Here is an 11,982-nt window from a genome sequence, read left to right on the forward strand (position 1 = left end):
CCAACCAGAGCCCTACCAGAGCCCTACCAGAACCCTACCAGAGCCCTACCAGACCCATACAAGAACCCTACCAGAGCCATATCAGACCCCTACAAGAACCATACCAGAACCCAACCAGAGCCCTATCAGACCCATACAAGAGCCCTACCAGAGCCCTATCAGACCCATACAAGAGCCCTACCAGAACCCTACCAGAGCCCTACCAGACCCATACAAGAGCCCGACCAGAACCCATACAAGAACCCTACCAGAACCCTACCAGAGCCCCGCCTATTCTGTGACTTCCTGCATCCATAATATTTAGTCTCTTTCCTCTGGTTTTCTGTTGGTTGTAGCATTCGATGGTATTTATTGTGAATAGTTCACTGTTTCTGCCGCAGGAAAGATACAACAAATATGATGTCAGGGTCCCGGTGGACTCTTCCCTGGAACGACAGCAGGTGTACAAAAAAAAGAAAAGACAAAAAAGAATGAAGCCAAAATCAAACTTTTCTTGAACCGGGTTGAATCCAGCTTGCGGTACAAATCTGTTGGAAAAAATGTTGAACAGAAACCTCGACATGTCGTAACTGATCTGGCTCGGTGAGAATGAGAGCATCTGTTTATTTGGACGAAATGAAAACAGCTTGTTTGGCTGGAAGGTTATTTGTCAAATATGTACAGCTCAAACACTTGTGCCGTACCCTCACACTTCAAATCATTTGGAGCTACGGGGCTGAGAGAAGAGACATTGGGCTTTTTTTACATGCTGGAGAGAGCAGTCGCATGAAGATAGAATCATATTTACGGTTCACAGATGATATGTAATGATGAAGTCTCAGAGACGTTGGCGCTTGGACTCTATGGGGAGATTTGTAATTGAGGGCCGACCTGGTGGTGGTGGTGATGATGAGGAGGATAGAACGATGAGTTGATGAAGCGGAGACGCACACATGAAAACAAACCCAAAGATTCACAAATGTGCACGGAACAATTCACACATATATTTGATTTACAAATGCACACAGGAGGATTTATAAATAAATTAGACTCGAAGAACGATTCAGAAATACATTCCAATGCACACATAAATCAATAATGATTTATGTAAATGTCAAAGAAAATTCCAAAATATATTTCTGCATTTCGATGCGGATTTTTCTTTTTGTTTGTGGATCTTTCTGTGTTTGTTTGTCGATCGCACTGCATTTGATTGTGGACGGCTCCCCATTTGTGTGTGGGTTTTTAGATCCGAGTCCTATAGACATATGAGGAATAAATGGCGGGCTCGCGAGAGTCTTCGTCTTCCGGCTCAACTCATGCTATAGCTTCACGTGTCCAGACGTGTAGCATGTAATAAGAAGGAGATGGTCCTCTCTTCATCCTGAAATCTCATTGGAATTTTATTTTAAAAAAAATGCTCATACAGTAGTCTGACTCGGAGTGTTGAGCAACTGGGAGGCTGCGGCGATGTGGTCTGTAATGAAGACGTTTCAGTTCGTCCACGTGGACAAACACTGCTGCTGCAAATACTCAGCTCCAGCATCGGAGAACCCATTCCACATCCTACTTCAGCCTCGCTCACAAGCCCTGCAGAGTTCCCAATTACTGCATCACCGTCAAGACCACTTCTCGATGGACGCAATCTTTGAAAACAACCCCCCCCCCCCCCCCCCCCCGCAAAAAAAATAATTTGTAAGCGGCAGAAGGCCTTATTTGATTAATCGGTGCAGCCGGTGTAAAGTGTGTGGCAGGCCCAGAGGGGCGCAGGGCCAACGAGTAGGGAGCGGAGACCCCCGAAACACTGGAAGGGGCTGTGAAGCCTGCTGGTGCGCTGTGGCCATGTCAGGCCGGGAGCACTGCACTGTTCTGACATTAATTATCCTCTCCGCAGCTCGGGAGGAGCTCCCACAGCCGGCGCTCCTGAAACTTCTTTTTTATTTCAGTTCTGATATAGCTTATAAACTGTTCCTTGGAACTATTTCTTTTTCTCTCTCTTTCTTCTTCTTCTTCTGGCAAATAAGCCACGTTAGCAATTTCGTCTATCTTGGGGGGGGATTTTAAAAATGTTTTCCCCTTCTTCCAGAACTGGGTTGAGAGAGACTCGGCGCCGCCGGACATCCTGCAGCTCAGGTAATGCGAGATAAAACTGACAGCGCAATAACATTTTCCCGCCTCCCTAAACGGCTGCGATTCGGAGCGAGGTGTATCCAGAAGGAGCCGACGGGAGCGGTGGAAGCGGCACTCGGGTACTTATTTATCGCAGACTTCAATAAAAAACGGGGGTTGGAGCGAACTCGTACCCCCCCCCCCCCCCCCCAGTTTAACTGCAGCACAACAAATGTAATGCAGCTTCACCTGGGAGGAGACGCATCACCAGAATATATATACAGTGTATATAACCTGTTGCGGGATGAAAATACTGTGAGAAGGAATAGAGAGCCAGGCGTTCATTCTTATTTTTTACATGTTTTTCCCCTCCTTTTGTAGAGGGAGAAATAGTCTTGCGATGCTCCCAGGATCGCGGGGTTGAATACGGCGATGCTTTCATCGCTCCCCGGAGAGAGAAAACATTACACTATTTACAGCGCTGCTGCTCCGTCACGAGAAGCCACTCGAGAAGCAACCCGTGTCGCCCCCCCTCCCCCCGCCCGATGGGATCTCGAACCAAAGTGATTGCAGTATAGCGAGGCGCAATAATCAGAGCGGGGTCGACGCGCGAGAGGCAGCGTGGCGGTTCCAGTATATCCTCCTCACCGCTGCACGAGGGAGCGCCATCTCACAGCGGTTATGGAAAGGTGCGTCAAGAGCACTCCTGTTGGCGTGGTGACAGATAGCGGGCATAGAATATGCAAAAATGTACACCAAGACGGGAAAAAAATAAACGAGACTTATAGACGTGTGAAGTAAATTTCAGAGGGAATGGGGGTTACATAAATCACCACGGTTGTAATGTCTTCATTAAGCCGGCGGGAAGGGGCCGTTTGATGACGACGTCAAATATTCTTATTTTACGGTACATTTAATTGCATATGGATTTTTCCGAGGGGGAAATTAAATATAATTTTTTTGGGCCGCCCCCCCACCCCCCACCCCTCCCCCACTCGTACACACAGCAGTACTTTGCGCTGCATCTGTGTCTGTTTACCCAAACTGTATTGGGTAAATCCAAATCATCCCTTTAACCCTGCACGCAAGCTGTGAACAAAGAATGCATGCACTGAAATCATGACCCCCCGTATGAACAACGCACATTCGTTAACAGGAACAGGCAAAGAAAGTGAAGGCATCAGCGCAGATCTCATTCCATCCGGTGTTTAATGAAAGGACAATACACCGGCGACAACATCGTGCCTGCAAACTGACCTCAGTGTGGATTTCTCTCCACAAGCTGTAGCCCCCCCCCCCCCCCCCCAGCATCGCCATGTTAGTCACATATTTGGTTCTCGCACACGTCTCACATATCCTTGAAGGCAATCAACACTTGAACTTCCTCCTCTTCCCCCATCCTCTTCATGGCTACAGTGAAGGGACACGTTTCCGCTGCTGACGATCACATGATCGCAGCTTGCTGTGAGTATTTTGGAATCACCTTCAAAGAGACGTTGGCAAAGGTCCCGCTGTGATATCAGATTCAGTGTGACACGGTCAGACATGATTTATCTCACCCATTCCCAGTGTGGATGTGTTTGGTTTTTTAAGACCCCCTCGCACGGCGTGGCCCCCGGATCCTCTTCCCGCCCCGGCTGTTATTTCGCCAGTCCAGGAAAAACACAAAGAGAATAGACAAGGACGGGGGTAGGTGGGGTAAGGATGGCTCCTGGAGACTTGATGCCATACACATTGATGTTCGAGCCAGATTTTTTTTTTCCCAGCTAGGGATTTTAAAAGTCCCGGAAGCACCTACATCATCGCACTGTGAACAAAGAGACTGAGGTATGAGACTGAGGTATGAAGCTGCGCCGCACATGCTCCACTCAGCCAGCCGCAATGCCCTTGGCGTGGGTCTTAGCATTTACTATTGATGCAAACAGCATTGCCGGCATAATTTCCATCTATTATTACTCACCCCAAGCCTTGAAGAAGCTCCATGATGTACACGCGTGTACATATTGTACAACCGAGGCCACATTAAAATGCCGGAAAAACCCCCTGAAACAACATGCGCTTCAAGGTTCATTCTAAGTATCACGAGACGGCAGTTCCCTCTCTCACATCAGCACTCAGCGTTCCCGCAGACGGCGGATCGCACGTTTAGCCGATCGCGGTTGAAGCGCGTACACATCGGCGTGTCGAGCCCTTTGTCCTTGAGTTGCACCCTGAAGCTAATTTGCAGCTGGTGAGAAGAGCGCAAAACACGGGGAGCCGCAAACATGCCAATTAAACTGACACTCTGGCTCCCCGCTCACTTGTCTCTCGAGCACACACACACACACACACATGGGGGGTGAGTGCTCGAACGCCCGATGAGAGCGAGTTCACGAGTGAAATTCCCCTCGATCCCTGCGTGAGAGAGAGAGAGAGCAGAGGGAGTAATTACTGGCCAGCACCGTTTGATTTATTGTAGCTCGCCGAAGTTCCCCCCCCCGCCCCGGCACTATTGCACAACACTCCCAAGATCGGCCTGAGTGCGATGCAAAGGAGCATCCCACACACAATAGTGGTGCAATGTATTTTCAGGCTTCATAAGACTTGTAGGTTTTACGAAAACAAGCCCCGCCCCCCCTCTCCAAGTCAACTCCTTCTCAAATCCAATGGACGCGCCGAAGAGCACGGGAGATATCTACGAGGCCGATTGACGACGCTATTGGTCCAGAGAGAAGGAGAAAATACTGACGACGAACCCGATACCTCTCGGAAATGCGTGAGCGAGTCCCCTCTTGGCGTATGCCGCTCGCAAAGGCTTTAAATATCCAGCCGGTCAATACGACGCCGAAATAACGGAGTGAAACGGCAACAGAGAATATGTATGAACGTGGACGAGCACTGCATTGTCATTGGAGAAAATATGATACAGAGTGTGCCGGGGCCTGACTCAGTCAAATTTGAGATCACTATACAAAAAAAAAAAAAACCTTTTACCGCAGATCAATCCTGAGCCCAGGGGTCAGATCACATCCCTTTAAGAGCCGGACCGAGAACCTCACGGGAGGCACCGCTGCCTCCCTAACTGAGCGTAAAAAACTGCAACACAGTATTTCCCATTTATACCGTCACCACATGGCATCCATAACGCGGCGGATTTTTGCGGGAAAAATGTGGTTTACGAGGGTTAACGTGCTCTAATGTGTAATGCATACTGTGATTATGAAACGGTTACAGCAGTCATGTATCATGCGTCCTCACCTTTTAGTTATTACACAATTAGACATAGGGGTTCTAGGGTATTACATATATATATATGTATATATATACATATTTCATATGTCTTGCTGATTTAATACCACTAATAATAATTTACTTTAAATGTGTGTTTAAGTAAATTCACATCATGTTCAAATTTTTTTTTTAACTTTATCTACGTGTACACGAAAAAGGTGTGAATGCTAAGAATTTTTCCTTAAACTAGTGAATGTTTTAATGTCCAAAAATTAAGTTAAATTAACATACGACCTTCGTTGAGGCTATTCTTAACGCACATTGAGATCATGGGGGAGAATGTTTTTCTTTTTTGAAAAGGCAGTGGTATTACAATGCAAAAACATGGGTGGGGCAAACAGAAACTTATTCCTGCTGGGCGAAATACAAAAGATGGGGGGAAAGATGGATGTGTATGAGTCTCCGAGACCTCCGACATTTAGAGAAGAAACCCACGCAGAAATGTGCCAAGATCTGCAATTCTTTGAATGGCCACTAGAGGCAGGCTATAGTACCTTTACATCCAGATTGCTAAATCCCAAGACTTTCTCCTGTCAATTTCTCTGATGTACGTCACGACTGAACTTTTGTGAGTTGAAGCCCCACACAAAACTTTCTCGCCATGACAGCAAGCCAACGCTTGCATGTCATTTTAACGAGAAAGCTTTTCTTTTATGACGAAATACTACGCTTTGTCACGATAATGAGAAAAATATGTCATTATACCATGAAAGTACTGTATCTTATGATGTGTGCGTGGGGGTTGAGTATCTTGACGAAACAAGATTTTTTTTCTTCCCGTTGTTGAGATTAAGTCTTCTGCGACAATATCCGCTTGAGGCAATGTCGAAAAATCAAAAGGCCGTGTGATCGCTGCGCGTTTCTGTTCCTCACACTCGACACTCGAATAACCAGCAGCCCGAGTTAGAGGAGAGAAGGCATCGTTTTGTGTATGCTTGATGGGTTTTAAACATTTCATCAGTGTGCCAGGTTTTTTTTTGTTGCCCGGGGAAGCTCTTACGGATTTGTCTTCACCTCGAGCGCTTGAGCCCCTCCCCCGCTAACAAGGAGCAGAATAGCCCAAGTGCGACAACAATCACTTATTGTCGGACAGATGGCTCAAAAGTCCACGTTACAATTCAGCTTTCACGGAGACCTTAGGGAATTGGATTGTGTACATTTCAGATGGAGGTCTAATCATTTCTTCTTTTCTTTTCTGCTTCGTTTGGAGCTTCAAAGCCGACTTGTTCCCTCCACCTCCCTTTCTTCTTTCTTTGAATCTTGGCTTCATGTTACAATGATGGCACCTTCTCTTGACACCTGTTTTCTTTTTTCATCTCAGTTTTACAGAGAATAATAACAGCCGTCGTCCTTCTTTTTTTCTTCTTTCACGAAGCCATTTCAGGAGAGCAACTTCACACCGCCGGTTGACTAGAGCGCTACTCGAGAGAAGCGCTGATGCGATTGTTCGCTCGCGGAAAGATGAATGGGCGACACTCTCTATTTTGTACCACGCCGCGGATACAATCGAGCCTTCGTTACCCGCATCATTTTTTATTGCGATCGCCGAATGCAGGGTGTCCTCACCGCGGCCTTGATCATCACCATCCTTCAAAAGATGCATTCATTGTGCAATTTTTCACCCCGGCTCGCCTATTGATACCCCGCCCCCTCCACCTCCTCTCCCCTCACACTCAATCTTTTCAACGTGTCTGCCTTTAGTGCTCTCCATCCTAATAAAGTCTAGATGACATCTTAATAAAGGCGAGATGACCTTTGCCTCGCAGACTGGAACCTCTCATCTAGCACACCTGCCCGTCGGTCGGAGCGCCGCACAACTCTCGGGTATGAATTATTACGTAAGAGGCTTTATGTGCCCGCTGATTTGTGAGGAACACAATGGAGCCATACAAAAACATTGGTCTCTTTCAGCACGGCCATGTTTAAAAGGCTTAAGTGCAAGCTATGAAAAGATATCATTTCTGTGAACCTTCTCATAAGCACTTACAGGACTGAATGTACAATTTTTGGTATTGTGCTCCTGTCTACGTTGCTGAAAGAAGTGTCAAGTCTAATGCATTACAGTCCAGTGTGAAGAGCACAAGGAGGGAAGTAAAAAACACAAACTATTTTTTAGAATTAGGATTAGCACCCAGTGTATGGGCTGTCAAATAGTATATCAATATATGCATACAAGAAAATGTCAATATAAATCAATATTAGTACAACATAAATACAAAAATAAATTAAAAAATATAAAGTTTGAAGTGAGGTTTAATTCCTGCATCCCACCATAAGAAGACATTTATATTTTTTATCTGAGAGCCAGTCAAAATAACTGTAGCGGTGCCTTATTTTATGTTTACTTTCCCACTAACCAGGGGCTCTGTAACCTTCGGTTTACGGTTGCCGGTGATAACATGAAGTCGGTCAGTGAAAACCCCAGCGCCGACAGTCTGATCCCACCGGGTCAGCAAACTTTCTGATCTGGCAGCAGTTACACCGGTTGGATCGAGTGCTGTCGCTGCCGGACGTTTCTGACTGTTATATATTATATACTGTGTATTTTTATACTTCCATTTGCAAGAGCTCTTATCAACTTTGGCCTGCAGTTTATAAAAACACGAAACTGAGTTAAATTTTCCACAATAACTGAAGGTCAGACGGCTGACTTATAGTGGAGGCGGAGATAAGTTTATAACGAGAAGCACCTGCATTACAGCGCAGAACTACAACACACACATCATTGTTCGAATTTGACATTCGTTGAATATCAGACAAAAACGTTGCACGTGTCTGTTTGTCAAGGCCTGGGAGGATGCGGTTGTCCTCCCTCATGACAGCTACGTCCAATCAGATTGCGGATTCTGAATGGAGTCAGATGACGTCATCCTTGTAGAAAATAAGACTGTTTTTCTGTGTAGAGTCAGAATTCCTCTTCAACCTGCGAGTTGAATGGACCTCTCACCTGCTCTTGCCATTGCAGCGCCGTTACTTTGCCTGTGACCAGAAGAATGAGGGGTTAAACGCCACGACCCCGGGTCACAACGTCAGACTACTAAAAAAGTCCCATCACAATAAAAGTCCCGTATATTATTCTCCGGATTAAAATAACGTCACGGGCTTCAGCCGGCTTCGACATTTCTGAAATACTAACTAACATTCATCCCCATGCAACATACATATATACAGTGCCTCTTGCCATTCAAATGTTATCATAAAATACAGTCAATACAGTAAACAGTGTCTTTCCCTAATGCTCTACAATAAATTCACAAGTCATAATAATATTCCCCCTAATATTTCCTATTATAATATCTTTCTATATGTATTAATTTAAAGCATAAGACTTCCTCTATGTACATGTGCAAAATCGAAAAAAAATATTACAACCTAACAACGACCCCTCTCTCCATGAGCTACAGCCGCCCTTAAACATGAATGCATTAATAAATATTTTATTTGGATTTCACTTATATTTCTAACATTTGAAGATGGACTTCAGGCAAATTTGTAATTCTGGGCTGTACAAAAGAAACTGAATTAAACTTCATGATGGTGAATTTAACAGATAGCAGTGTTCGTGATACATTCACATCTTGTGAGTCTGCAGAGCAAGGCTTACAATCTAGTAGAAAGTGAACAAGATGTCCACTTTGAATGGACTAAACCACAATGGCATTTAATAAACAGGCACAGATCCAGCCAGGTGTGAGTTGAATATCTCAGTTTCACTGAAGTAATCTCCACTTATTGAATCCCCTGCCTTCAAGATAATAATCACTCCTTTATTTCCCTTGTCCGAAAAAATTGTCTGCACTCAAAATCCTGTTGGCGTCTGGAGCGACGTGTGACACGATGTCCTGTCTCCTTAAATGCAGTCTGCATTGTGTTTGTGTAATGACCTCACACCAACTCTGAGATTGTTTGTCAAAATGATTTATGATGAATGTTTTTTACCCTGTCATTTCTTAGAGTACAATGTCATAACAGTATCATTATCTTTTTGTGTGTCGGACTATCATAGTAATAATAATCATTTTAATTTGAATTAACATTATTATTATTATATCCTGGGTTAAATACTATTCAATAACATAAAAGAGTGTTCCTATTGCATTTGGGACACATTCAGAATCTGACTTTTAGCCCCTTAAAATGGACTGTGCTACATAATGGCGTATTGCTTTCTTGGCACCGAGTATTGGCATCAGACATGAACAGTATCCTTCAGACATGCCCGAATGTTTAGTGGAGAGACTGAGCGGACTACTTCTAAAACCCTTCCAGCTCCTTTAAATCTTTAAATTTCCATATTAAAACGTTCCCACCATTGATTCCTGTAACCTGCTGCTTTCAAAGTATTTTTTTTAAATTTGAGCTCTTTTCTAATACCGACAAAGTATGAAATCTTCCAATATTTTTTACGTTTTTTTTTAACCAGCATAACAAAAGGACCGAGCGGTTTGTTTAAATGCTTCCAACATTTCCCTCCAACATCCAATTCATTGTTACATTTGTCTCAGTCTTGTGTTGCCCATAAAGGGCTGCGGACCGACTGGTGCTTTAGTCGGTGTTGCCATGGTTGCTTTCTTTTTAACCAGGGTTGACACATTGTGATGACAAAGCGCCGCCCATTCAGCGCTGGAAATCCACTCGCTTGCTTACAAATCAGCCTGAATACAAAAAAACTTTTAACCGCCTCATACCCTGCATGCATCATTGATACGCTCAACGCCAGACACATTTAAAGCGCCCTAGCTAGATCTGATGCATTCCCCACCAGCCGTACGTTTATCAAACACACACAGCAGACTGGAGTTGCATTAGTGCTCGTGATTTCACGGCGTGTATATCTATTGCATCCTAGTTCAACCATGTCATAGCATAAGAGGGAAACGGCGAGGCTCGTAAGCCTCGTACAATCTCTTCACTCCCACACCTTAATCTACATCATCTTGATCCTAAAGTGAGTAAAAACGAGGAACTTTTGCTATTCAATAAGCGCTTAAATGTATTCAAAAAATTTTAATCCATATTTTTCTATTACCCGATGTTATTTGTGTGACTTGTCGACTGTTGGAGGTATTGAACCTAGAAATTATATCGAATATAATGGAGCTATGAGGTGCTCTGCTTGTGGTGTTAAAAGTGCCAAAAAGGTTCATTTTATAAAACTCAAAAGCACAAATCATGACCCGGTTACTTGTGCCTTGTCGGGAGCAGTTTCATGTCGGAACGGTATTCTTTCTACCGAACTACGCCTGCGTGCCGTATCGCCGCTCAGAAGGACCTGAACTTCTAAGCTCCATACTGCCAGCTTACCCAGCACCGTTTTAGCTAGCTAATGTTACAGCTCGGCGGAGGAGCGCGCCATTAATGTTTAAATCTCGAGCCACGAGTAGATGCCCGCTTCTGACACGATGCCCTCTGTGCCGTGAAACCATCGGCGGGTATAGCATAATAGACAGTAAATAGTTCCTGTTCACAACAAGTACTGGGGATTATCTTCAGAAACCAGGTCATGGTTTCCCGAATTCTGTTGAATTTCCTTCATTTTAGTTTTTCGGGGCGCTTTGAGGACCACACGTTGTTTGTCACCTAGCTCTATTATATTCAAAAGGAGACCGACGTCTCTCCAGCTAACGGCAATGCACACCAAAGCGATCTAGATTGATGAAAAAAGGACAACAGCGAGGAGAAAAATATATATTTTTAGTAGGGCTGTGAAACGATTAAAAAAATTTAATCAAATTAATCACAGGTTTCTGTGGATTAATCATGATAAATCACATATTACCGATATTCTCGGTATTCTCGTCCCGATGTGCGCGCACACGCCAGCATCGGAGCTCTGCGGCGCGAGACGGAGATCGGAGTCGTGTTAACGCGACACCTAGAGACAAAATGACATGCTGCTGTAGAGACGACCAACAACAGACGTATTGGAAGCTCATTCTGCGCATGCGTTTTTTGATACGCGTTATTTTTCACAGCACTAATTTTTAGCAGATTTTCCCTGATATTAATGTACATATGGATACAATAAGGATATTCGAGACATCAGACGTTTCAGGGACGTTGAAGACATTTGACTGTATCAGCTGTTGTGAAGGGCAGTGGCTTTGAAGACCTCGACACAAGGACAGGAACACAACCCCAATCCAGGAAAGCAGCATGAAACAGAGGAGGGCTGTTCGTCTTCCTTCCGGACACGGGTTACCTCAGTCGGGCGGCTGCCGTTTCAAGGAAGACAGCTCATCAAGATGAGTGAAGTATTGGGGCAACAACTTGACTTCTGGCTCACAGCACCACTTCCTGTTATAAGAATAAGGACTACGGGAATAGCATCAGACAATGTATTGTATTTAGAGCATGTACAGACTTGCATTTCAAATGCTCATACTCCACTAAATTATTACTTTTATAGTGCCCTATAATTGACTGTCTGTTTTGACTCTGGATAAATGGAGGTTTCATGGTCTTTTGTGCAGGTTTGTCAAGTGTTGAATTGACTTTTTAAATACAACCGCCGTGGATATAGAGATTTAAAAGAAATACCTAACAATGACATGCAATGTCACGCTTTTTGTGCTTTTGCCAGCTGCACCATCAGGACACGCCATTGCTTTTTAAAAACTGTTC

Source organism: Pseudoliparis swirei, chromosome 18, assembly GCF_029220125.1.
Source record: "Pseudoliparis swirei isolate HS2019 ecotype Mariana Trench chromosome 18, NWPU_hadal_v1, whole genome shotgun sequence".
In the NCBI taxonomy this organism is placed as follows: domain Eukaryota; kingdom Metazoa; phylum Chordata; class Actinopteri; order Perciformes; family Liparidae; genus Pseudoliparis; species Pseudoliparis swirei.